Source organism: Corvus brachyrhynchos, unplaced genomic scaffold (genome assembly GCF_000691975.1).
Source record: "Corvus brachyrhynchos isolate BGI_N302 unplaced genomic scaffold, ASM69197v1 scaffold53, whole genome shotgun sequence".
Taxonomy (NCBI): domain Eukaryota; kingdom Metazoa; phylum Chordata; class Aves; order Passeriformes; family Corvidae; genus Corvus; species Corvus brachyrhynchos.
The window spans coordinates 210,160-236,400 of record NW_008237681.1 but is presented as its reverse complement, the minus strand read 5'-3'; the positions used below and the strand labels follow the sequence as shown (position 1 = coordinate 236,400).

At 37.5% G+C, this 26,241-nt stretch overlaps 1 long non-coding RNA gene across 1 annotated transcript; it reads right to left on the bottom strand.

The window, feature by feature from the left end:
- Positions 1–1,276: 1,276 nt before the first annotated feature.
- LOC108446196 lies at positions 1,277–24,771 on the bottom strand. Its single transcript, XR_001861317.1, has 4 exons — positions 18,249–24,771; positions 16,784–16,966; positions 14,584–14,722; positions 1,277–12,186 (listed from the first exon to the last, which is right to left on the bottom strand). It is a non-coding gene; the product is annotated as an uncharacterized LOC108446196 (long non-coding RNA).
- Positions 24,772–26,241: the final 1,470 nt, after the last annotated feature.

Genomic DNA, 26,241 nt, shown 5'->3' with positions numbered 1-26,241 from the left:
TTTGTTTAGCATAATCCTAAAATGTGTTCTGTTCACACAGACTTTTATTAAAAAAGGAACACTTGTTCTTCAAAAATAAATAGATGCTTTGAACAGAACTCCATCATCTCTGATGCTAATCTCAGTGGTTTTCTTTTGTCATGAGAGTGAAGGAGTATGAGCAGTTTTAAGCAGGCCGTGTCAGGTAATTATTATCAACATCCATATATATTCAACTGGACAGACAATTTTTTTTCTTACTGATTTTGGCATCCATCAGCTCTATGGATAGACCTTTTTTGTCTTCTGGAATGTCCATAACAGTATTGGGAAATTGATTTCTAAATTATAAACTAGGCAGAAACTTTTCTAACAAATAGTGGGTTTTAAAACCTTAGGTTTTTGGAAGCCAGTTTCTAACATTAATGTGAACTGTCATGGCAAGGGGTTCGTTAGGCACAGCTAAAGCAAAAAGGATGATCAAAGTACAGAACAATAACATTACAGAAGAGAACATTACTGAAGAGATAAAATGGAATGCCAAAAAAATTATTATGTGGGGAATCAGGAGGTTGAAGAAACTATGAATTTAAAAATTACTGTTTTACTTATAGCTTGGTGCTGAGAATAAGTTGTCAGCTAACTGATATCATCTAAACAACTGTGTAGAAATAGCCTAAAGCTCAGACTCAAGCTCAATTCGTCACTTCTTCACAGTACTTCCCTGCAAAAGCCTACTCAAGGGTCAGCTCTACAGCAACCCAACTAGTGCATCCAGCAGCGAAACTCCGTGTACTTTTGAGAGTACATAAGCTTTCTACTGGGCTGTGCTGCAGGATACTGTGGCTGATTTGCCCTCAGGATGCGTCACGTCACGGAGATCAGCAAAATGAGCTCATCCTTGTGAGGCCCACTGAGTCCTACCACAGGGGCTTTGTCTGAGCTCAAGCTCCAGCTCAAGGAAAACTGCTCGTAATAGAGACGTACAATTTCAAGCTTTCAAGGTTTCAAAGCATTCTGGGGCCATGAAGCTCACATGAAACATGTAGGTACAGTCAGAGGCTACTAACAGCTGTAATATCTTTGTATCTACCTGCTAAGTTACATAAATTATATAATAAGAAGGTCACATGGCCAAATATCGCTCTACTTGCTCCAGTAACTCTTACCCACACATTTATCCTTTCTTAGCTTGTTGCTTTTCTTCATGGCCTGAAGCTGTGTCAGGGGAGGGTTAGGTTGGATATTAGGAAAAGCTTCTTCACCCAGAGGGTCGCTGGGCACTGGAACAGGGTCCCCAGGGAAGTGGTCACAGCACCAACTTGACAGAGCTCAAGAAGCATTTGGACAACACTCTCAGGCACATGGTGAGATTCTTGGGAATGGTGCTGTGTTGGGCCAGGAGTAAGACTTGATGATCATTATGGGTCCCTTCCAACTCAACTTATTCTGTGATTAGGGATGAGTTTCACAAAGAATTCCAAGGCCGTATTATGAGGATGCTATTAAGTACTCAAGACCTTGCATTCAAAACTGTTTGGAAAAGAAGTTGTTTTGTGATACAGGTCTGTTAATGTCCAAGGTTTTGGGGTATTTGACTTTGCTGTAAGTAAAAACAAACAAAAACAAACAGCAAAAAAAAAAAGCAACACAAAATCAGTAGGTTACATCATCTGCAAAAGATTTCTTCCACATATTAAAGTAGTGAGATTATTTAAAATTAGCTAGTCTGTAGCTCTGGCCCCCATTCTTTTCCTTTCTTCTGTTTTCTTCTTTGGAGTTGGAAAGGTAGTCAGAAATGAGCTCTTGCCCATTTTAATCACATCTTCACTTCAGAATCAACCAAGACAATCAGCACTACTGGCAAAGAAAAGAATGTAACACTTCAAGAGAGAGCAAGCTTACTTGCAAACCCTCATCAATCTCATTTCTGTTTCATTATTTTTCTGGAAAAAAAACTTTTATGTCACCACTATATCCTTGCAACAATTATCATCTTCAGCTGTCTTTATTTATTTTTGTAAACTAATGCTTTTTTATTAAGAAATAAAAGTGACATTGAATAAAAACTGCTGGCAAAGCTGGCCAATAAAAAAGCCTTTGAAGCAAAAGTATTTTGGTGATCATTATCCTTAGACACTGTATTAAAGGCTTTCTCCTTTATTCATCTTAACACTGTAGACAAGAGGTAACTGCTTCCAGAGAGCAGTGGAATGAAGGTGCCACAATATTACCAGTATCACAGCAAGCAGCAGACAGGCTCTGGTGTGACAGAATAATAATAGAAAATACATCCATTTCAGGGAGGAAATATACTAATTTGTAGTCAACTCCACTCGTGGAGAGATACTGAAAACAATTCCTTAAACTGGCTTCCTAAGAAAGATGGTAGGTTATTAGCTTACTGCCTCTTTCTCAAGAGACACAAGTAAGTCCATTACACAGAAGAATGACAAATGCTATTTTTGAGGGGTAGTTAACTATCCCTTCTTATACCACTTGACTCTTCATCTCAGCTGCATCTCACAGCACCTTGAGTAAGTTGCATTTTAAAGACCTTTTCAGCAAGGGAATTCAAAACCAAAGGTCTTGTCAAAGTGGGGATGCCCCTGAAGAACCACCAAAGGAGGAAAATGCCCAGTGTTTCTCTTCCTGACAAGATTGATTTCCTTGTCCTCATCCTTTCAAGCTCACACCTGGAGTAGGTTCCATACCAGAGTTATAGAGAAGGGTAAAGGCAAGCAGACTGTCTGAAAGGAAGAAGTGAGGGGAAAACAAGGATCTGTAAAACCTTGGAGGAAGTATAGTTTGACAGAACAGGATGTGAAAAGCTTGCACCAGTTGAGAAGGCCTAAACTCAGAAGTGAAGATAGTTCATTAACATTTAGCTCACCTGTCAGCCACTTGTGGAAGAAGACCACACATACAACAACCCTGCACTGCACTGCAAAATTAGTTATAGTGGGGAATGTGAACCTGTTGCACCACAAGGAACCCACCACAACCTAGGGGACAAAATAAAGAAGTAACTATCTGAAGCTACTAGGAAACTCAGTAGGCAACCAGTAATTCCCAACCCTGCAGACTGGGGTTTGTTTTCCCACAACTGCTAAATGAGAGAAGGCTCTATTAGGCTCCCAGCTAGTGGAAGGCAGCTGTGATCCACCTGTTTATATAGAGAAGTGTATTTCTTCCCCTTATGTCATTACTCTTCTACAGAGGTCAAGGAATGCAGGAAAAACTCTCTGTTGTGCCATTGACTAGAGCAGAATACAGAGTTCCTCTTCCAAAAATTCTTTAAGCAATGCCTTTGCTAGTAGAGTCTACAATCTACCATATGGAGCTCAGAAGTAGACACTGCATTGGCTCAATTTCAGCAATTATCTGAAAAACACTTTTTCAGCCACTAAATCAACTTTGAAAAAAGCCAAATAACTCTCAGTAGTAAGCCTCTGCACTCCTCAGTGTTTAGGCCTCATGGAAACAGTGATTGCATCTGTCACCCCAAAAAACCTACTCGCTCTTAAACAGCTCTTTACCATCCCTAGAGTCAGACTTCACACTTAAAATTCATCCTCTGGATTTAGGCAAGATTTTAAATATGGAACAGTGCCCCAGTTGTTGTTTATTTAGTTCAGAATTCCTGTGAACCATAAATTACAGGGTTTGAGACAGAACTGTTCAAGAATGTTTATCTGTATCATCTGATTCCAAGTTTGACCACAGACTTCCTTACTACGGCTATGATATGTTTCATGGGAGCCCTTCTAATACAATTTAATTTCTTAGCTACCACTTCCTTCACAGCAGGGGAAAAAAACTGAAGAAGCTGAAAAAACTGGTACGTACCCTAGCAGTGCAATTTTCAGATAATCCCTCTGTTTAAATCAACAACAGTGACAAAAACATTTATTTCTGATATCTTTAATTTGAGCCACCCTTGAACCCTTCAAAATAAATTGCATACTAGAAAGAAAGCAAAATACAGTAGATCAGTTCATCTTTCCTTTGGCAGATCTCTATTCTATGCAATACACTCCTGCCTGTTTAGTAATGTGGGAAAGGCTGCAATTTGCTGTTGTTCCAATCCCAAGGAATACAAGTCCCTGCTAAGAACTGCAAGTCTCTGTTAAGAATACCTGTAGCATATATGCCCCTTAGAGAAATGGTGTGCAAAAGGCTTGAAGGGTTTAGTTATTACTTAGCCATGTAGAACATAGCACATAACTTTGAAAATAGTTGCCTTTTCACAAGACATTAATTCTATCACCTCGTATTAATTCTATCACCACATATTTAACTCTACCTGGCCAGGCTCCCCTATGTCTTATACCTGTGCAAGTATTTGCACTTATTCTGTTTTGAAATAAAGTGCACCTAAGGTGGCCATCCAAAACGGATAGGACATATAACACCTTCTTTCTAGTAGCACAAGGTCCTCTGCATCAAAGAGGACCTTGTGCTATTAGAAAGAAGATGCTATATGTTTTTAACATTGGCAAACTATTCTTTAATATTGGTAAGTTACCACACAGACAATTTGATTAAAATGTATAGCCAAAAACCTACTTTGAGACAAAGATTTTTGTCCTAGAAAATTGCAGGTTTAATCTGGAACAACTATAAAGCTCATTGCTAAAAATAATCTCTCCAGAACCAACACAAACATTCAAGTAAACTTCTGTTTAATTTCAGTATTGTTTGCTCACTGTTGTCACCAAGAGCCATAGTCATGGGCCATGAAGTCACATTATCTTAACTGTTGAAAAGCCTATATTTACTACATATTTGAGTTTACTTGTACATTGTCAAAGGTAATTTTTAAAGGCTTCAGGGCAGAATATTGATCCTTTGATGCCATCAAAAATGAGATAAATGTCTGGTGTCTGCCAATAGTACAGTAAAATCCAGTGGCATACTTCCACAGTTAACAATATTATGAAAAAAACAAACCGTATTTTCCATAGAATTATGCATTTTCTCCCATATCATCACTTCTTTTCTTATTTGGACACTTCTATTGCCTTGTATAAATACACCTGCTGTACATCTGCATTTTTCTAAGAAGAATACACTGGGGGCTTTTGCCTCCCCACCAAACCTGAACTGTCTTTAATTTGGTAGAGCTAAGACGCATGTGTGAAAAAAATGAAAAAGGAAAAGCCTCGACATTATTCAATAGTGTTTGACATAACTACAGAACTGGGAAAAACAGCATATCTTTAAATTGCATGTGCTATCATACTGTGACATTATATTACCAGGTGGTGATAAAACATGACTCTATGGGAAATGATGATACACCTTTGTCAGAGAAAATGTTAGGTGCTTTGGAACAGTATCACTTGCTGTTTTGAGAAAGAAAAATTCTAAGTTATCAGGAAACTTACAGGATGGCTGCATCCAACACTGAAGAAAATTACTTGAAAATAGTTTCAACTTCACTGCCCAGAGCATACATTAAATGCATTATCTGTATTGAGCTCTGCTGCAGCTCTAAATTTTGTGAAATGTGGTTTTCACTGAGGCTAATGAAACTGGTAATCCCTATGGAGAGTGAAATTTCAGCATTTTCCTTATTCAGTGGCTTCTCATTTTCCAACCAGACTACCTCAGGCTATGATTTATCAGAGCTCAGGTACTAAGGTTTGAGGGCCTTTTTAAACGTGTAGATAGGAAACCTTTTTGGAAAACTTGGTTCTGAAGGAAGAAATGATATTACTACACTATTATAAACTCAAAATTAGTTGGTACCCAGCCACTGAAATTGCTTTCTTTTGACCAAGATCTAAAATACAAGTGTAATTAGTAGAAGACTTTCAAAAGATTATTGGGGTGTTGGTTTTCAGGGGTTTTTTGTGGGTTTTTTTCCCAGACATGTCTGTACTCCTATTTCAGTGATCCCTAAAATTGGGGTGATAGAGACCATCCACAGGCAGCTGGCATAAGGTCAGCAGGAGCAAACCTAGTCTACCAAAAATTTTCAGAGAAGTCTGTCCTAGCCATGTGAGTGGGGTTGTTTTGTCCTGGGGCCAGGGTGGTATCCGTCCAAGACTAGAAGCTCTAATGTGAGATCTACTCTATCATCATATTAGTGTTTGTACACAGATCAAAGATCAAAAAGCCCCATTTGATGCTTAGTAAAAAGTTAGGGTTTAACTCTAGATTAAGACATCTAAAAATCAGGTTCTACATATGAGCTAGATGTTCTCACTCCCACTGTAGCTAGTGGAGAACTATCAATGTAGTTGGTAAAATCCAGTAGCAATTCAGCTCATAAGTCTTTTCTGAATTTGGCAGCTCATAAAGCCAGCATAGTTAAGAGCACTGTTTCTGTGGCCAATTTTATACAAATGAATGATGCATCTGTCCACCCCCTTCATTACTTTCAGCTACTCAACCCAAATGACCAGGGATGCATGCTGTTGTGGTGAAAACTCAGTCCACAACTTAGCCACTTGTTTGTTCCCCCCTGGTGGGATGGGGAAGAAAATCAGAAGAGGGAAAGTGAGAAAATTTATGAGTTGAGATAAAAGATCAATAAGGAAAAGGAAAAGACACACATGCAAGGAAAGCAAAGCAAGCCATTAATTCACTGCTTCCCATGGACAGGCAGGTGTTCCAGCATCCACAGGGGAGCAGGGCTCCATCAAATCTAACAGTAACTTGGGAAGACAAACACCATCACTCCAAATGTCTCCCCCTTCCTTCTTCCCTCAGATTGATATGCTGAGCCTGACTCCAGAGGGCATGAAAAATGCCTTTGGTCAGTGGGGGGCAGCTGTCCCAGCTCTGTTTCTCCAACTCCTCGTGCACCCCCAGCCTTCTCACTGGTAAGGCAGTACAAAAGGCAGAAAAGGCCTTGACTCTGTACAAGCCCTTCTCAACAATAACAAAAACATCTCTATATTATCAATCCTGTTTTCATTGGGAATCCAAAGCAGAGCCCCACAAGAGCCACTGTGAAGACAATTAACTACCCCAGCCCAAACCATGTGCCTATGTGCATAGCAGGATCATACAGTTTTGTCACAAGGCAGAAATTCACATCTCTACATACCATAAGCACTATTTTACTTCAACAGTGTCATCACTATCCATATTTTTACTCATCTCTGTGTCTTTACTTCAAAGCTCCACTGTAAAGCAAACAGAGAAGCATAACAGTTCAGATTTGGTTTAAAAACATAGCTCAAATGGTCTAATTTCCTATCAGGATTAAGTCCTTATGGAGAAATGTATAACACCATAATCTACACAAAGCACCTAAAATTACCTAAATGCCTGAGCTGCCTGCTGAAATTTTACTGATCCTACACATCCTCTATGCAGCCCTTGCTGACTGACACTTACGGAATCCAGTATGGAATTTAAACCGCCCCCTACACAGACTTCTCCAGCTCTGTCCAACAATTGCACCTCAGCATTACAGCAAGGTTCAAGCATCCTCCCAAGCATGACATTTAACTGAAAAGGGTTCAACCCTCAGGGAAAGTCTGGATGAAGATGCTAAAGATATCCCCTGCAGATGAGCTTAAAAGCTTTTTAGCTTGGCTAATAGATGGAAGTCTCATTGTATTAGTATCAGCTAATTGATTTTGGGGAACAAAACCCTCTTGCCTTAGGTTTAGCCTGCCTTACCACTGCCCTATAGTTTGCTGGTAAAGCTGAATAGTCAGAGAAGAGTCTTACCAGATGCAGCAGAGACTGGAAATTGGATGTTTTCCAACACAGCAATTGGTATAGACACTATCTGGATTATGCAGTCCCTTATTAAGTAGTGTCAAGGATTAGCCAGAACTAAAAACACTTGTGGGATTAGGGATTTATTTATATGAGGACAATCAGGAAAGTGAATTAACTAAAAATGTTACTTTAAAGAGAAGCTGTAAAACTACATTAAATCCTAATGTAGATGTTCTCCTTTAGAAACTACATTTGAATGATCTAACTTCACTGATGAAGTAAATTAAATTAAATTAGGACCACTTGAATTCTGGATAAGAAGGTCCTTAGGGGTTTTAATGACGTTTAACTGATCTATTTCTAAGTCACATCTTTAGCTGACTCACATTAATTTTCACGAATTGCTCCATGTAGATAAGTCTCAAGTTCTGAAATGAGGAAAGCCCATAAAAAGAAAAGTGACTGCTAAATTAATGGCAACAAGACATTCCTAAAAACAGTTGCAACACAGCTTGTTCATCTGCAAAGGCAATAGCAATCACAACGACTCTGGATCTGCATACTGAAGGACAAGATTTAGTAACAGGCTCTCAAATAAGTCTTCTTGTGACAATGCCCAACTGAAGCTTCTTCTGTACTTCTCAGATTGAAAACTGCTTGCTCTGCAATTGTTGTTTAGCCAGTCCTAAAACAAGATTTTAGATTTTAGGAAACTCTAAACATTTTGGAAGGGATTTAGGCCAAAGTTAAGACTTATAATTAAAGAGCTGTAAACTACTCGTGTCAAGAGAGTACCTTTTTTTTCATTCCAAGTTCAACTGATGGAGGCAAAACAAACAAAAAACATCCCTCATAACTCTGTTCTTGTTTTTTTCTATTTCTGTAATCTATGCAATCCATGGTCGACAACTCGTAACCAATCTATTTCTTGTATTGTATCAGAAAGCCAATGGGACAAATAGCATTACTGACCTTTCTGCTTTTTGTTCAATATCCTATTTCCAGAGTGGAAGGAACTATGTAGTTCTATAATATTACTGATATTTGAGTCAAATTGTGCAACAATAACTTTGTTGGAAATTCAGCTAATTTATCATTCTCATCCTTCTATTGTGCATCTAGATTTCTTTCTGTGATTTTTTTCTGTCTATAGAACAATTGCTATTACAGATACTCATATTCAGGGTGTACATAAAACTTCATTCCCTCATACAAGGTTTCCTCAAGAGGGGTAATATAAGAATATGCATTTAAATTTTAATACCAGGCATCATAAGCAGTTTTTCCTTCCAAAGAGACAGTTTTTCGAGTCCCTCTCATGACATGTGCAGTAATGAGCATCTTAACACTGTAGGTGGGTTGTAGTTATTACTGTTCAGAGAGTATATCTATACTCAGAGGGAGAAAAAAAGGCTGGAAGCAGGCTAAAATATGCTGAACCATTGGCTCAATTTCTTTTGTCTTCACCACTGTCAGTAAGTAAAGGTAAAAGCACCCATATTATGCCTCAAAAAAAACCAACTCACAGATTTTCCTTGTGCAGAGAACAATCTGTGAAGGCCTAACCTTTGCAGCTGATAGCAAACACATGTTTAGATTAAAATGCAGGTCTTAAAATATCCTGCTCTTGAACAAATACACTTACAAGGATGTTATGTCTAATTTTGGCCTTTTGGAAGGCTAACTATTTTCAGAACCCATTTTATTGAAGTCTTAGGATACTTGCAGAAATAAAGCATTACATGTTGATTAGGTAGAAACCATGTTTCAAATATTAAGATTCATCTGGTGCTTCCTCTTCACTTAAAAGAACAAAAGAAAAAGATACTTTGCACCAAAAGCCAAAGACATTACATTGTTTTCATTAATTATGGTCTTAAAAAACATTCAGAGTTCTTAAAGGAGCAGAAAACCTAAAAAGCTGTAGAAGAGCTTAGTTTGGCACCTTTAATTTTTTCTATTATGGAATGAAGACTTCTGCATTTTCATTAATAATTCCTGATGTTTTACCCATTACATCATCATTTTCAATAGAAAGGAAATATAACCTGCTTATTTCAGATCACTGAAAAAACCAACAAAAGTGGGAAAGGGGTTGCATTTACAAAAAAGGTGAAGATTGCAATTTGTCTCTGGACTTTCTGGAAAAAAAAAGAGGCTAAAATCAGAGAGGTTAAGGGGAGGAAAGTTTGTCAGTTTTAAAACTGAAGAGGAAGCCAATTTAACCTTGACTTAGTCAGTGTTTGTGAAATCCTAGCATCCATGCAGACCTTTAAATGAAAAAAACAACCCTGCTTCTCGATTACTCTGGGGTGATGGCAACTGCAGAAATTCTGTGGTTCTGGTATAAAAGTATCCTGATGTTATTTTCCATCAGAAAAGATAAATTGTTTCATTCTCGGGTTTTGAACTCATAATGGCTTAAGCACACAAGTAATCCTTCTGAATTCTGAAATACCGTATGTTTTTCAGGATTGTGATTGCTTGTTTATTATGTGTTTGTACACACTTCTCCATGACAAATATAACAAGTAAAATTGCAAAAGCCTGCTTAGTTCAGCAAAAAAACACCCTGTTTTCTTCTTACTTAATGAGCTGAATCCACTCATGAGTGGTTGAACAAGTAACAGTTCTGTGGCTGTAAAAAAGAAGTTGGACCTTGGGGCAGAAGTAAGGGAGAGTGGAAGAGGAAGCAGAGGATAACAGAACCTGAAATCCTCCTTTCAGCAGTGTCAAACTATTGGATGTGCTCAGAGACCGCCTCTCTTTGCAGGTTTAAAGACCCAAGTATGGCATCTTAAAACGAGCAAGCCCTCTGCCCTATTCTCTTCCTTTGCTTCCCAGGGGTACAGTACTGCTGAAAAGTTGTTTGTTCTTGTAAGATTTAAGAAACATTTCTTTTTAATTGATGTTCAAGCATTTCTAGTATCTCCATTGTGCATTGAACACAATCTAATAGGGACAGATCTGCCTACTTAATAAAAACTGCAATGCTTTCTCACGCTAGTCAAGAGTCTTGGGTCTCCTGACAAGACATTTCTGTATGGTTTTTCAAAAGCAAAGGTTTTCTTGCTGTAAAAATTAGAACAATTTCTTTTTGGTTTCCATCCTCTCAAAAAACAGTTTGAGCAGTTAAACTTGAGTCCTTTCCAAGTACCTTTTTTGACTACACAACACACTTTAAAAGAGAAAAGTTTTCCTTTACGAACATCAACATTAAAAGCTTTTAATAAAAAACTGTTTTACAACTTTAACCATAAAATTGTTACTGGAAGATTATATTTTCAAGATGGAAAACATTTTGGGGGAGAGAAACAGAAATTTATTTGGATATTACTGTAAACAATTATCAACATGTACTGGCAGACTTTGCTGGAATGCACAAAATGCAGTGCAGGAAAAAATGTTGCCCTTTTCTATCTATATTTAAATTAGACCTTTGTTCAAAAGCCCATTTCAGATCAGAGGTATTTTTTGCTTAAACCACTGGAAGAGGTAAACTATTAAAAAAAAGAAATCCCCCCAAATGAAAAAGAGGATTATCCAATTTTATTTTCTGCACAGTTTTGATAAAACCTCAGTGATAAAACCCCTCATATGGTATCCTACATAATACATTGATATATAAGCAGCATGTGCAAAAATCCTAAAAGTACAAGAAACTTTTAATGCATATTAAGTATGACATATCAAAGTCATCAGCCCTACACTGTAAAATAATACAAGTACAGGGACCACAAAGTCCCACAGGACAGCTTTTCATGCTGTCTTCTGCCCTTTTCCTGGACTAGAAATACTCCAATGGCAAGTTCTTCTACAAAATTTACCATAAACATATAAAATTGATTATATTTTCATTTTGAATGTTACATCTACAGACCCCCAAATATACCAGCAGTTTTATTTAAGCAGCTAAATTTTACTCTTGATTGGAGAAAGGAAAACAGATGTGCATGTGTGTGTGTGTGTGTGTGTGCGCGCGTAGGAAATATAAGTGTAGGAGGGAAGGCAAGCAGAATCAAATGTGAACTCCTGCATACAAAAGATGGTGGTAGCAAGTGTGGGGTGTAACATATGTTGGAACACTGTTCTTAATTTTAACGTTCTTTTGGATGGGTAAATTCATGGCAATTATACCACTAGCATTCGTCAGCCACTTGCAACCACAGGAATGTAAGAACAGAAGAATGGTAGGGACTACAATTAGAGGGAATGCATGGATAAATCAGCAGATAATATGCAGGAATATTAAGATGATTGATGGACAGAAAGTGAGAAGGAAAAGTAGTGTGACTAGAGACTCTCTAGAGTCTCCAGGGACTGAGGTTTGCCTGCTGACCTCTGCAGCAGTGGGTCTGGGGTTGCAAGATGGGTGGAGCATATGCACTAGAGACTGAAGGAAGGAGTGCACAAAAGAGGAAGCATCAGCTTACTCAATTGCAGACACACTGTCAATTGTCCTCCTTGGTTCGTCTTTTTTAGTTCATTCCTCTATTGAAGGTAACAGATGAAGCCAGGAACCTTTGGAAATTAGGGTTATACAAACAAAAATTCAGTGAGAGACAATTATGATACTTTCCAAAGGCTAGTTGTTAAAGATCTTCTGTCTCAGATTATTTCTAAAAGGGAGATACAATATCTAGCTAGTCTACACAAGATACTGAGTTGTTGGCAGCACAGCTCTTTTCAATACATGGGGTACTATAAGTGTTAAGTAGTATTATCACTACTACTACTAAGAAAAAAACCAGTAAAATATGGTATTGAGCAAAGGGCAACACACACATTCTTACATCCTGCTTCAAAATAAATATATTTCTATCACTGGTAATAGAAATATACTATAAAATGGAAACTTGTAAAAATAAATCCAGACAAATAATCTAAGGAGGGTGGGAGTGATACAAGAAATTGGCATTGGTTTGCTTGATTGCTTTTATGCTAAATGACATGAGGATTGGGCTGAACACTCTAGACTGTAATGTTCTCTGTTAAGGTCGATTTGTTCAAATCCATTACTCTTGTCAGAGTTTGGTCATTTATGCATCTACTGGGGAGAGAAATCAAATATTATAAACACACAAGGCAATTATGTAACTCCCGTATTTTATTTTTTTCAGTTTGAAGCTACTACAGACCGCTTAGATGTTGCAAATCCCTTTATTCCCTCCACAGGAGCCTGAACACACTGACCTTTCTTTACTGTATGCAACTTTCAGTGGAATAAAGAATATGCTGGTTTGACACCAGGCAGGGTAGCTTGGATGTACATATCCAAGACAAGTTAACTAACCTATTTAGAGACTGACAAAAGTCCATCCCGAGGCAGGATGAGTCTCAGTACAGACTGTTAAAGCCCAAATACATCAAAGTGCCTAAATGAAACTCCAGGCCCCTGTCTGGCTACACTATGCTGGGTACCCACAGGAACAGTTTTAAAGCCAGCTCAGGTGTATCCTGAGGAGCTATAGCTGCATTGCTAGACTGGAGTGTAGATGTATGATATGAGAGATGACTGCAGATATTAATCAGCGTTGAAAATTAAAAATTGCTCAGGATAAGAGCAGTAAAGAGACAAAGACAAATTTGTAAAGGAAATAAGATTTTACTTTCTGGAAATTGCATTTGGACATTAAGGCTGATTAATAAAAATTTAGTAATTTTTTAGCATCTAATCACATTTACTCAGGGTGGTTTGAGTTCTCAGCAGTGCTGGTTATTCAGTAAATTCCCAATCAATTAAATACATTATGTTTCCTCAGTTTCATCTGAAGCTTTGGTGGGAAGATTTCTCACCCAGAAACTGATCCCAGTCCAAAAGGTTCCTTGCAGGGATGCACAAATTCTGAAGATTTCTATTTTTAACTTCCTGGGCAACAAGATTGCTCATTTTCTTACTTTGGTCAGCAATTTACACAACCAAAGGTAGCAAAAGCCTCCTCAGATGGGAGCACTACTTCCTTATGCATTCATTTCTACCTCATTTTTGGTTTTCTTTTGAGCAAAATGTCTCTACAGGTATCCTATGTATAAAGCTAAAATCCTTGGTAAAGAATATATGCAAAAGTCAAATGCAACTTTTTTAAAATTCATTAAGTACTTCAAACATTTTAGCAAGCACGTAAGTCCCAACAATATTTTTGGGAAGGGAGGGCAGCAGATCTGCTTCTTAAGAAATTTATCATTTTTAAGGGAAAATATCAGAAGCTTGATGTACAAAATTAGGGGATGAAAGCAATAGGAGCTTCAAATCCTTTTTTTGGTCATGAACTGATCTACAGCTATGTAGTCAATCATGTGATTTCATTGAGATAGAATTTATTAAGGAACTTAAGCCTGCCAAATTGTAACCATGGATGATTCTATTACCAAGTATAAAAATATTGGAAGATCTTTATCTATTTGGATTCTAGCTATTCAGAAAATGAATAAAAATATTATTTCAAAACTTTAAATATTAAAGATATATATAAATTTTTATTTTATTAAACTGACCTCTTTTCTGTTCTGAAATTCCTATTAATCATCCCCTTGTTGTACTGTCTTACACACTAAGTCATTGTTATCAAGTAAGTTGTCCCAAAGAGGTGACAAATCATTATATTTCTGAACAAATAGATGTGCTACAAAAACACTTCTAGCAGGAGCACTTACAGTTTGATTAAAGGTGAAACAAAATGTAAGTGAACGCTAGCTTTTTGTGCCTCTATAATGTTTTTCCTTACTTGATCTTTAATCTTTTAGAGATATTAAAAGAAGAAGACCAGTCCAATTTGTTTCAACAATAACAGTGTTAGTTCAGAAGGAATGCCTACAAAGATCTGCAGTGCCTGACAGCAAGAATTATTAAGGACAATAGCAAAGAAGTAGCCATGAATTTAAAATATAGATACAATTTACAAATCTCATTTTGCTTACCTGTCATTGCAATTAGCAGTACGCTAAACGGCTGTGATAAGTAGTCATGGCAATAGATGACCCTTTTTTTAAAGTCAGGATGTATTTGAAAGAACTTTTTTCAATAGTATATCCTCTCTCACTCTTCAGGGGACCCTTACTGCAACAAAATAGATATGAAAACATAATTGTAAAACCTCAACATTTGCTACAGCATTGAGTATCTACAGCATTGGACTGGAAAAATCTTTTTTTTTTTCTCTATCTATCCCAGAAAATACCAGGTAACAAATTTCTGTCTTTTAAAAGATATCTATATCCATCTAGCTACCTATATATGCATGCTAAATATAAAGTAAAATATAATGAAATCATTTGGGGAAAAAAAAAATGAGGTGTTCAATAACTTACCTAGAGAAGCAGTGAAAATCGTGTTATTTGCAGAGATAATTAAAACTAAATTGCCCAAAGCACTGAAAAAGTTTATAGTAGAGAACCATTTGGCTGGGGAATGGAATGGACTACATAATGTAGTAAGTCTTTCCCATCTCTAGATTCCACGATTGACACAATAAATGAAGATTACCAATTTTTTTTTAACCAATAAAAAGAAAAACAGCATCTTTTGAAAACTCTGTCCTTCATTATTCTAGGAGTTAATAAGGTTGAAAAGTCTGACAAGTCCACTAATGATTCTAAAATTGCAACAAAATAAAATCAATCATTTAGAATTAAGCACCATTTCACAAGTACTGTATCATACTTATGCTTCTAAAACATGACTCTGACACATTTAAATTTGATCATGGTCCAACACAACTTGCTGTGTATGCCCAGAACAAAGTAAAACAGCAAAGACACACAGGTAAACAAACAGTACGCAACAGGTATTTAAGCCAAATTTGAGCTGGTCAAGTTAGACCAATCACACCAGTGACTGACCACATCCATGAGAATTCCTGAAATGACACAGTGGCCTGGAGTCTATCCAGCCTCACTTGGGATATTTACCAAAGTACCTAAATTTAACTTTGTCTCCTGGAGCTCCACCTACAGCCATTTATGAGAGAGCTACTCTGCCAAGCAATTCTGGCTACCTACAGCCCTAAGGAAAACAGACTGAACAGGGAGTCTCAGTTATTGATCCCTGTCCCAAAAGGGAGTGCAGTCTGAAAAATTCCTGGGAGCTCAATTTCAAATCCTCCCGTGGAAACGTTAGCAGACACTGCTCTGCATGACCCCAGCTACTCAACGATTACAGCAGAGAGCTGTGATATGCAGACCCAGCTGCTGCTTCCTTGTCTCCACAGGGACTAGAAGGGTCATATCCTGGAACCATACAGAGTTTCCTACTGGACAGAAAGAGTAATAACTGGACTGTGCACTGGCTATGCCTATCAGCTACTCCTTATTGCAGTTTGATGAGCCTTGACTAACTTTGGGCTCCTCACAAACTCACCTTCCTCAGGATATATCCCATGCACCTTCTTGAGAGAATAGACACCCCAGCCACCAAAAATAAAAATTTGAGATCCACTTCTGTCGGCTGATTTTTCCTAAACAAATTATGAATAACTCTTACTGACAATGGCCGTTTAAGCCTGTTTCCAGAGTGATAACAGAATTTCTTGAGCATATTGATCTATATTATATTGGATTGGAGTAAGAGAGTAAGTGGTCTTGCACTTTCTCTGTGTTTATGGAACAGCGCACAAAAGTATGTTATTACTGTCCAAAATTTTATAAATTCTTTATAAAAGAGTAACATCAATATATAGCATGATACACTTGCCAAAGGCAACTTTGGGGGAGGGAGGGAAGGAGGGAGAGAAGGGCAAGATATTTATGGCATGTTTCCTGCATCTGGATTGCTGAACAGCAGAATTATATTCAAACTGCATTCAAGGGAAACTTATAATAAGAAGTACATATAGAAAGCAGAAATATTTCTACCAAACCTGGGAACAATGCTCATATATTTAGGTATGTTTTTCTTTGCATGTATCAAATTCTCCAGGGACATGATTCAGCAAAATGCTTCAGCACAAGACTAGCTCTGTGCACTTTAATGGGGTTATTCATGTGCTTAAAGAGAAATACAAGCTTAAGTACTGAACTTAAGAATTACAGATTTTAACAGCTTTAAAATTACAGTCTTCAAATAAAACATGCCAAAATATATTTTATAAAAATAGATCTTAGAAAAATATTCCGAACTCACCAGCAACTTTTCCCTATTGACTAAAATCTGCAGTTATCCTCAACTCATCCATTTCTAAAGAGAATCCTCACATCTGTCTCTTTGTTATAGCCAGATAAATAACCAAAACAGAAATGTCCAAGACATCCTGATCTCTAGAGGAAGCACAGCAATTTTTTTTTCAAAGTTCATCTGTTAACAATCCTAGAGGGAAAAAAAAGATATTTGAAAAATATACCTAGAAAACTGCCAAAAAAGATGGTAGTTTATATAGCAGTTCCAATAACTAAATCAAAGTGCATCTGCAAGAGGCTATCACTGTGATCCTGACTTACGGTCAGTAGCAGCAGCATCTTCCTGGCTTCTAGGAAGGACATGACATAAAAGACACAAGTCCAACAGATACATCACCCTAAGTGTGCTCTGGCAATGCTCCACCCCACCTAGATAGAAATCCTTGTAGGAAAATCTACCAATTTTTCTCATCTCATAGTCCCAGTTCCTTTGTCATGGATTCAGTCCGATCAGAACCCAAGCAACACTATCTTCAAAAGAATTTGAAAACTCACAGCAAGAAATGCTTAACTCTGTTACTGTAGGCAAGTTCTTAGATTAACCATGTAGCTAAGCACCAAGAATGCTCCTGCTAATTATGATTTCATATGTACTCCTTAAGGCACGGGTATTTTTCTTTTCCCTCAACCAAAGGCATAGGATAATAGTTTTGGTTGAAAAATATTTTTTACATTTCTCTAAAACTGAAGTAAAATCTCCCACAACTACCATCATAGTTTTTTTCTTTTCTGTCTCAGATACCACAATCAATTCTCTTGCAACACAACTGAAGTGCAGGAAATTTAGGTCTGTTTAGTATTAATGGTTTAAGAACAGAATTTCATCTCCCATCAGAAACATCTGCCAATCTGTACTATTCTTCTTCAGAGCCCTAAGAAACCTAGATTTTATTAGGTTTCAGGACAGACATTTAAAACAGAGTATAAAAGGCAAAATACACTACCCCATCCCTTCAGTTCTTTTACTCTATGTGTAAATTCTGTTCATCAGCAGACACGACTTGGGTAGCTCCTTGTTCACAGTAAGATAACTAGACCAAGAACATAAACATTGCAACAGAATAACTCTCTTCAGTTCTTTTCAATTTTCATTTTCCAATGAAGAGCAGTTTCTCCAGTCAATCTAAGGTCATTGGAAGTGAGTGCTTGGTAAACTCCACATAGGCAGCCATTACAAGGGTCCACTGACCACACTGAAAACCATAAACAGTGTTGTTACCAAAATAACTGTTACAGCAGCGAGCAGTTATAGTGACTATATTCTTCCAGTGGGAAAAGGTTCTGCCACAGGTAAGTTAGGCCTCAGAAACTATTTTTCAAAAAATTCAGAGTTGACTAGACCCGTGGGCAGAAACGCAGTGTTTGTTTGCTCATGACATACATACAATGATGAGCTTGTTTTGAACACTTACCATCCCAACTCTGCTACCAGTGTATTATTTATAACTCCAGAGCATTCCCAATCCTTGCAGATGCCTGAAAATAAGGACGATGTAAGCATAGGCAAAGAGGCAATGCCAGTTACTAAGAGGCTCAGAAGAGCCATAATACCATTCTGGGCAATTTAAATATTAATCTTTTCCTTGTTAACATAAAGCCTCTCCATGTTCAGTTTCTCAGTTAAACAGGAGGGAAAGTGGTTTACACAGCAGTGCTTTAGTGAGATGGTATCTGATTACACTTCATCTTGCGATACACAAAAGTGTGGCTTCCCAAGAGTTAATAAAAAGTGATGGTTAGAAATTACAAGAGCACTACTTCCAAAATGAACTTAAGATCAAGCACGAGAATTTCTAATTACCAAATTAAAAACCTGCATTGAGAGGTATTCACCTCTCAAGCATGAATGGGTGGAAAGCCATGATTATATCTCTCATCCTTTAGCATAAGCATTTCTTACAGACCTACCTTGCAGTAGTGCTTAGGAAGCTGATTATTCCTGCTTCCTTATCAAGAAATTAGGCGCCATAATGTTGGGTGTATGAGTAAAGGGATAATAGTACCATATGGAGGCAGAGAAGCTAAAATATTGACATTTCATTTTTTTCATCCTACTGGGGATCTGTCATTCTTTAGATTGTTGCAATATGTAAGAGAGAGAGAAAACTTTTTGCAATCACAAATTTATATGAGTCAGGTTTGTACACCTAAAAGCGCTCAGGGTTTGACCATGTGTTTCTGAATTTTTAGGAGTCTCTATAGGACTCCAAAACAAAATTGTATTATATAAGTATATTGTATTATATTTGTATTATATATAAGCTGACAGACAGGGCTTATAATACTCTGGAGGACCTGGCTGATCTTCAGAAGCACATGCCATCCTCAAATAAAATAGAGAATTAAGTAAAAGGTGGTCAGTCTTTGTAGTTAATATTCACAGCCTTTCTAGTTTCTAGCTGGGAGAACCACTGCTGACTGTTTTCATAACAATTTTCTCCCATCACATTAGAAGAAGTCACATACAACTTTTACTTGACAGTTCAGGTTAGGACAGTGCACATTGAGCTACAGGTCACAGTAGGGTTGTGCGACTGCAAAGAAATTCCACTGCATTTTTTCCAAGCCTGGCAGAATTATTCTACTGCTTTTGAAGGAGCATTTGAACAGAGTCTTCTCCTTATTGTTACCTACCATAATGAGCTAATTAAGAAAACAAGAAAGTCACAAATACAAGTCACGTTCCTCTCCAGAAGAAGGATAATTGTTGCAGAAATAAGAAAATATTAGCATAATTCAATACTAATAATTCAAATGCCAGTAATTAATAGCCCAATAAAAATTGCCTAGGATTTCCACACAAATCTTACCATCTGCCTGCAATAAAAATCATGAAGTGTATCTGTTTCAAGTGGAAGTCAGATGAAGGAGATGTAGGTAGCACCTATTCAGCAAATTAGAGAACCTTGTAAGTCAAGATAATGGGGGGATTTTCTCTAAAAAGAGGCCCATCACCTTAGAAATTCCTGGATGTATTCTCAGTATTATGAAATAGGATCCTCTCAAAAGTTGTGTGACTCCATAAATACATACAGTCTCCAAACATAATATTCAATATGTGACATTTTCTAAACAAGAACAGTATGTAACTAAAAGACCCTTGAGTAAAGTAAAAAAATCCCAGTAACCAGCAAAAAGATATCATGATGCAGGTAGCTTGGTCACATTCCCTATCCAGCTTGCCCATATGGACTTGGAAACCTGTGGGAAAGGGTCAGGGACTGCCCTATGCCAGACACTAATGGTTCCAGGCAGCTTTACAATGGATCCACTGCAGGTCAAGGCTGAGCCTGACAGCCAAGTTGAAACATATCCAAGAAATACATGAAGACATCAGCTAGAGAGAGGAGGAGGAAGAGTTAGAAAAGAGTTAGAAACAAAAGAGGGAACACCAAGGTCCAAGGAGAAGGAAAGGGAAGAAGTGCTCCATGACAGATACCCCTGCAGCCCATGAAACACTATACCATGCACTTAAAAGACTGAAACTACACTCACAAAATACATCTCTCTCAAATTAAAGCTGATAAGGTCTTTATGACATTGTGTTAGATGTGTCTGTTAGAGGACAGAGGATGAGAGCAAGCACGGAAGCTGCCATACAGTTTGGCTGCTGGTGCTGTCCTAGTGCGTTCACCCTTCCACCTCTACTCCTCCTTAACAGTGCCTATGTGAGACGGTAGGTCATGGGAGTGGAAAGGCTCTCAGGGTGAATCTTGAGTACTGTACACAATGGTCCACACTTTAGGCATCTGTATAGGGAACAGTTGGAAGATTTGTCCAATCTCTCACCCTTATAATTTTGAAGGTCAATAATTTTGCAGAAAATCCATGGCACAAAGAAGCTAAAGCAACACTGAATGAAGTCCTTTGTGTAAAACCGAAGTGCATCTGTCCTAGCTCAGAAAGGAGAAATAGTGAGATTAGCATTATTATACCAGTGGATGGTATATATTTTGGATGGCAATTTTGGATGATCTCAAGAAACACTGTCTCCATGTAAAAATGAAGCACAGTATCAAACAAGGTGGAAGAAGGAAGAGGCCAGGGAGGCTGTATGCATGTGTCAGGGCAGTAGAGTTATTAAACCAGCATTTTTAAGGCAATTTCGTATCTTTGTGTTTAAGACAACTTCATGCAACCCCTGCTCCCAACCAAGTGTCTCTAAATGCAGAAATACAGAGAGCACAAGAGGAAAAACTAGGAAAAAAATTTTAGACGACAGAATTCACACCAGAAAACAACACAAAGGCTTTTAAAAGTTATGACATGGCTTGTTACATTAAGGTTGTATTACTTGCTGATTGCCACGTCAAAGAGGGCGAATGAAATGGTTGAATAACCTGTCCAATGCACCCTGCCTTGAACAGGCTTGGCTGCTTTGGCAGAAGAGTCTGTCCTCTGGTCCTGTTTTTACATCAACACTTCTGCTATAGTCAAATAAGGAAAGGATCTTTATTTTTGCGTCAGTTTTATGTGGCTGCTTTCCTTTAGCAATTAGAAATTCATTTTAAAGAAATTAATTTGAAATACTAACTATGATTTTTACGTGTGGGAGCATGTATCAGTAATAAACTGGGAGGATGTATCAGTAAACGGCAGAGAGTATCAACAGGGATTACAGTGTTCTAAGATGTATAAAGTGGAACAAATATTTAAAAGAGGAAAGCATAAGAAGTGAGTTTAGCAGTAAGGATTAGATTAATTGCTGTGGGGTCCATTTCCTCAGGACAGGATTTTAAACATTAAGATTCATTGTTTCAGAACACATATGATAAGGGGGGAAAAAAAAACCAATCCAGAAATTCGACTGGATAACAATAAATCTGGGATTCAGGCGCTACAGTCATTTGCAAAAAGAGATTGCTGGGGTAAGAACTGAAGACATACAGATTATATATCATAGAATATATGTTCAGTTCATATGTGGACAGAAAGCAGTAAAAACCTCATCGTAACTTTACCTCAATACATCAGTTTTTCACTTCTGAAGCCTCTAATCATTTGATGCCACTGCAGAAGCCAAAAAAATTCAAGTCATATAAACTCAAAGTAGTCGTTGCTGAGTTCTCCTCTTGACGATGATAGAGTCCTCACGTCAGATCTACATGCAAGGATGGTTTGAAATTACACTATCCCAAAGCACCCATAAGCTCCTGTTTTGTATTGCATAGTGCATTTTGGCACAATTTATTCCACAACAATGTGACTTAAATTCTTTTGCAATTCTAATGCAGTTATTAATGCAGGAGTTGACCATAAAAATACCTACAAGTAGCCTAGAAAACAGCAAGGAGACAATTAGTCTGAATTGCTAGCAAGAGAAAAGCACTAGAAACAATCTTTTGTAAAGTTCTCTTTCCTCAAGGCTGTGCACATTTAGACTACAAACCCAATTATGGAAAAATACTGCGTAATACTTACAGTGAAATTTCAAGGTACGGGGAATTCTTTGCTGATATTTTACTACACAATCTTCTTTTTTTTAACCTACTGAATTAGCTAATGCACTGAAGTATTCCTTGATACTGCAGAAGAATTTTCCAACTTAAACAACTTGCTCAAACTTATCAGCCAAACTAAAATCAGAAGAGTTAAGCTTTTATTAATTATGGAACAGTTTACAATGTGCAAATAAAATCTTCTTCCCCTTCCCCTACATTCAATTGCTACCAGAAACTACATGGAATGTTCTGGTGAGGAAGGCAATGAAGAAAAATTCAACCCAAGGATGATCAACATCCTATCAAGAAAAAACTCCCACTGATTTCAACAGGCTTTAAACAACATAAAAATAATTTTGTTTCTTCTCTGCCCCTCTGTTCTTTGCTGTTTCCACACATCTTTTCCTGATGCTGTAACAGTAGCTGGTGTTACAGCAAACAGCAGAATGCCTCTTTCTTATACTCTGCTCTCCCCTCTCACTTCAACAAAGTTCACTTTAATTGCAACTAAGCAGTGAGAGATTTCATATACTTAAAATGAATATAGCTTTCACTCCACTCTCTGGAGGTTGGCTTTACCCTCCAGCTGGTTCCTTAAGCATCTTTACTGTTCCAACAAAACATTTTAATAAGGCCCACTATTTGCAGCTAGGTACCTAGCATCTACATGTTAAACATCACTCTTCAGATGGGCCATTTAGTGATGTCCCTGAAGAAAATGGCCTTTTTTAAAACTTAATTTTTGCTTTGTTGATCATCCCCAAGGCCGTACTTTCTGTCTTACCAGAAGAAATAAAATGAAAGTTTTGCAAAAACACTTGAGTGCAGCATTTGCCAAGAACAACCAAATTCTGATTAAGGTGCTTGCAAACACTACAGATGACAAAACATGTTTCAAGATAAGTGCTGTGCAACATTTAAAACCTTTGGACCTCTGAAGTACCTAGGTATGTGGTTGAGAAAATACACATGTAGAACGTCAAGTATGGCATTTTTTTATTTATTTAAAGAAAGGTCCAGTGTGTGCCTCTCCCTTAGTTTTTTTAACAAGGGATGAAGATTTAGCAGGGCTGGCACCAGCTCAGCAGATGGAAAAGCCCCATTTTTTCACAAGAAGTAAAGGCAGGTTGACACAAAAGGTTATGGCAGAAAACTACGTCAGGGTTGGCAAGGGAGAGCAAAAAGCAAGTCAGTGCATGCAGACTGGAGTGATTTTTACCACTGTACAGGTCATGCGAAAGGCAAATTAATCAGGATAATTAAGACAGAAGAAGCAGAGGAGCAATGTCAACACATGTTTAAACTACTGGAAAGGAAGAGGAGGAATCACCAATAGAACGCTGTAAGGTTTGAGTTTCTCCTGTTGTAGAATTAAATGCCAAATGAAGGCCTTGTCTAAACACACCAGTTGTGCAATTTCTACTCAAATCAATTATAAACCTCATCATAGTTACACAGGTGCAAAACTCTTTGCAGACCATCTTGTATCACTGCTTAAGTGATTTACACATATCCACAAAGGGTCACAGCTGCTGAATTAAACCCATTTTACAATTACAGTAAACTCATGTCATTTTTGTCTGTATGGAGGCTGATAGATGGTGATTTTTTTAAGTGTACTAAACTTCAGGTTCCCAAAGATAATTTCAGGCAATAGTGTTATGTTTTCTCTCATTTGAACATTTTTAAACAATGAACATCTGAGCACATAGCTGAAATGAAGCATCCTCCACCACATCAAATTATGCTTGACTGTGCTACTTTAATATTCTTCAGTTCAGGAAGTATTGTATCAATAATTTCTAAAGCCATCCTCAAAATATCTTAATACCAAGCTTAAAAACTTGTTCAGCTGCAGGAGCACAAAGTTGGAAAGACTGTTCAAGAGACTTGTTTATTCACTTCAAACCTGAACTGCTCTTCAAATAGCTTTCTAAACTATGGTGTCTATTCCTGTTAAGAAACACTGCTGAATTATTGCTAATGAACTTTGGTGAGAAACATGAACCATGAGTTTGTACTTCTGATTAATAAATGATTTCCTGGATGTGTCCATGTGCAGTTTTTTCTGCAGAAATTTTGCTTGCCATTCTTTCAGCAGTACTGACACATGGTAGCTCTGTTGAGGAATGAGGAGCTCTCATTTGACATTTTCCTATATGCAGCTCCACAGCTTTCAAGATTTTCTTGTTTGTACAACCATAATATGAATTCTGCATTTGGCATTATCCCCTGAATAATTCCATTATTAAGGAAATGAAAGATTTTTTTCTTTCCTTAAGGCATTTGGCTATTATTTTACATGCAGAATAGGAAACTGATTTTCTATACACAAAACTGTTCATAATCCCTATGCAAAGTCAAATCCTCAGTCACTAATGTGGACATTTTTGCAGGGTTTTGTGTTCAAAGAATGCACCACCACACACAGTGTAACAAATCAAACCAAATTACCTTGAAACAAATCAAAGACCATAAGAAAATGGGGAGGAAGTAAAAACTATTAGTGCGGGTTGAATGCAGTTTCCAGCAGGCACATTTTGCATCTCCTCCGTAGAAATGTACTTTCCATTGCTCTCATGGCAGTATAGCACCAAACCTGAATCCTTCCATCTAGCCATAGGAGTCTCTTAATTTCCATCTGTGTGCCTTTGTTTGATCAATTTTATCATAAGACTACTAAGCCTTATTTCAATTCAAACAATATATTTACAGAAATATTAATAAAAGCTTTTACTAGAACTGTGCTTTTGCTGCCACTGAATTTCATTGCCTAAGATCAGAGACATTCAAGAGTACAGCCTTTTGAACAGTTTGAAAATGAATAGGCAACAATATCATTTGTTACCAATGACAAAGAAACACTTTACCATTAGTCAGCATTCAAATAAATCACAAGTCTGGGCTTGTCTACGCCGAAAAAAATTGTCTGATCTAACTCTGACAGTACAGTCAAAATGATATAACCTCCCTGTTGCAAGTAAAAGTTACAGCACTGAAATTTAAAGTAAACACCATATAACCTTATCCACACCATGCTCTGCAATAATTTTTAAATGAATCAGATTCCAAATCAGGGGAAGTTAACATTGGTAGTAAATTATACATAAAAAAGAGCTCTGATATACACATTTTTTTTCCCAGCTAATATGAATCATTGGTCCTTTTTGGCTCCTTAACATCTAGAAAAATAGTCGGGGAGGGAAGAAAATACAAAGGTATTCTCTCAGCGTACAACACTGCCATTTGAAACAGCTCCTCTGCTGCATCGTTAAGCCTGAACTGCTGTTATCAAAAAACAGGATGCCAACTGAGAGAATGGAAATTCAGAAAAGTAGACCAGGACTGAGCCTGTTGTAAAATCAGCCACTACTTTTTAGAAAACATTTGAGAGTTGCAAATTTCTGCTCGCGTTTGCTCTGTGTTCACGAGCCAATTAAAAAAACCCCTTCACTTGAAATGCCAGTAGGTCAGCTCATTAAAAAAGACTCACTGACAACACTAGAGAAGGGGCAAATGTCTAACTTAGTCTATCTTGAACATATTATTGGCCTATTTAAACAAGAATAAGAAAGAATACAGTATTTTAAAAAGCAACAACAAACAAACCACAACCAACACAAACAAAAAATCCCCACCTAACAAAAAAGTAGCCTTTTAAAAGCCAGACTCAGCAAAACTGAACCTCCAAATCTTCTGGAAATTTTCCTAAGCCTCATTCTAAAAGTGTGTGTGAAATGAAGTCCTTTAGGAGCAACGGTGCATCAAAGCACTCAGATCAAACCATATACACACACGGGACGATACAGTAATTCTGCTTCAAATACAGCGACCAAGTCACAGCTGTTGGCTAATGCAGGGATTGAGGAAAATAGTTACATTCTCTACAGATTGTTGAACAGAGCTTTCCACTAAAGGAGCAACTTCAATGGAGGGCTGCATACAGCTCAGGGGTCTACAGCAC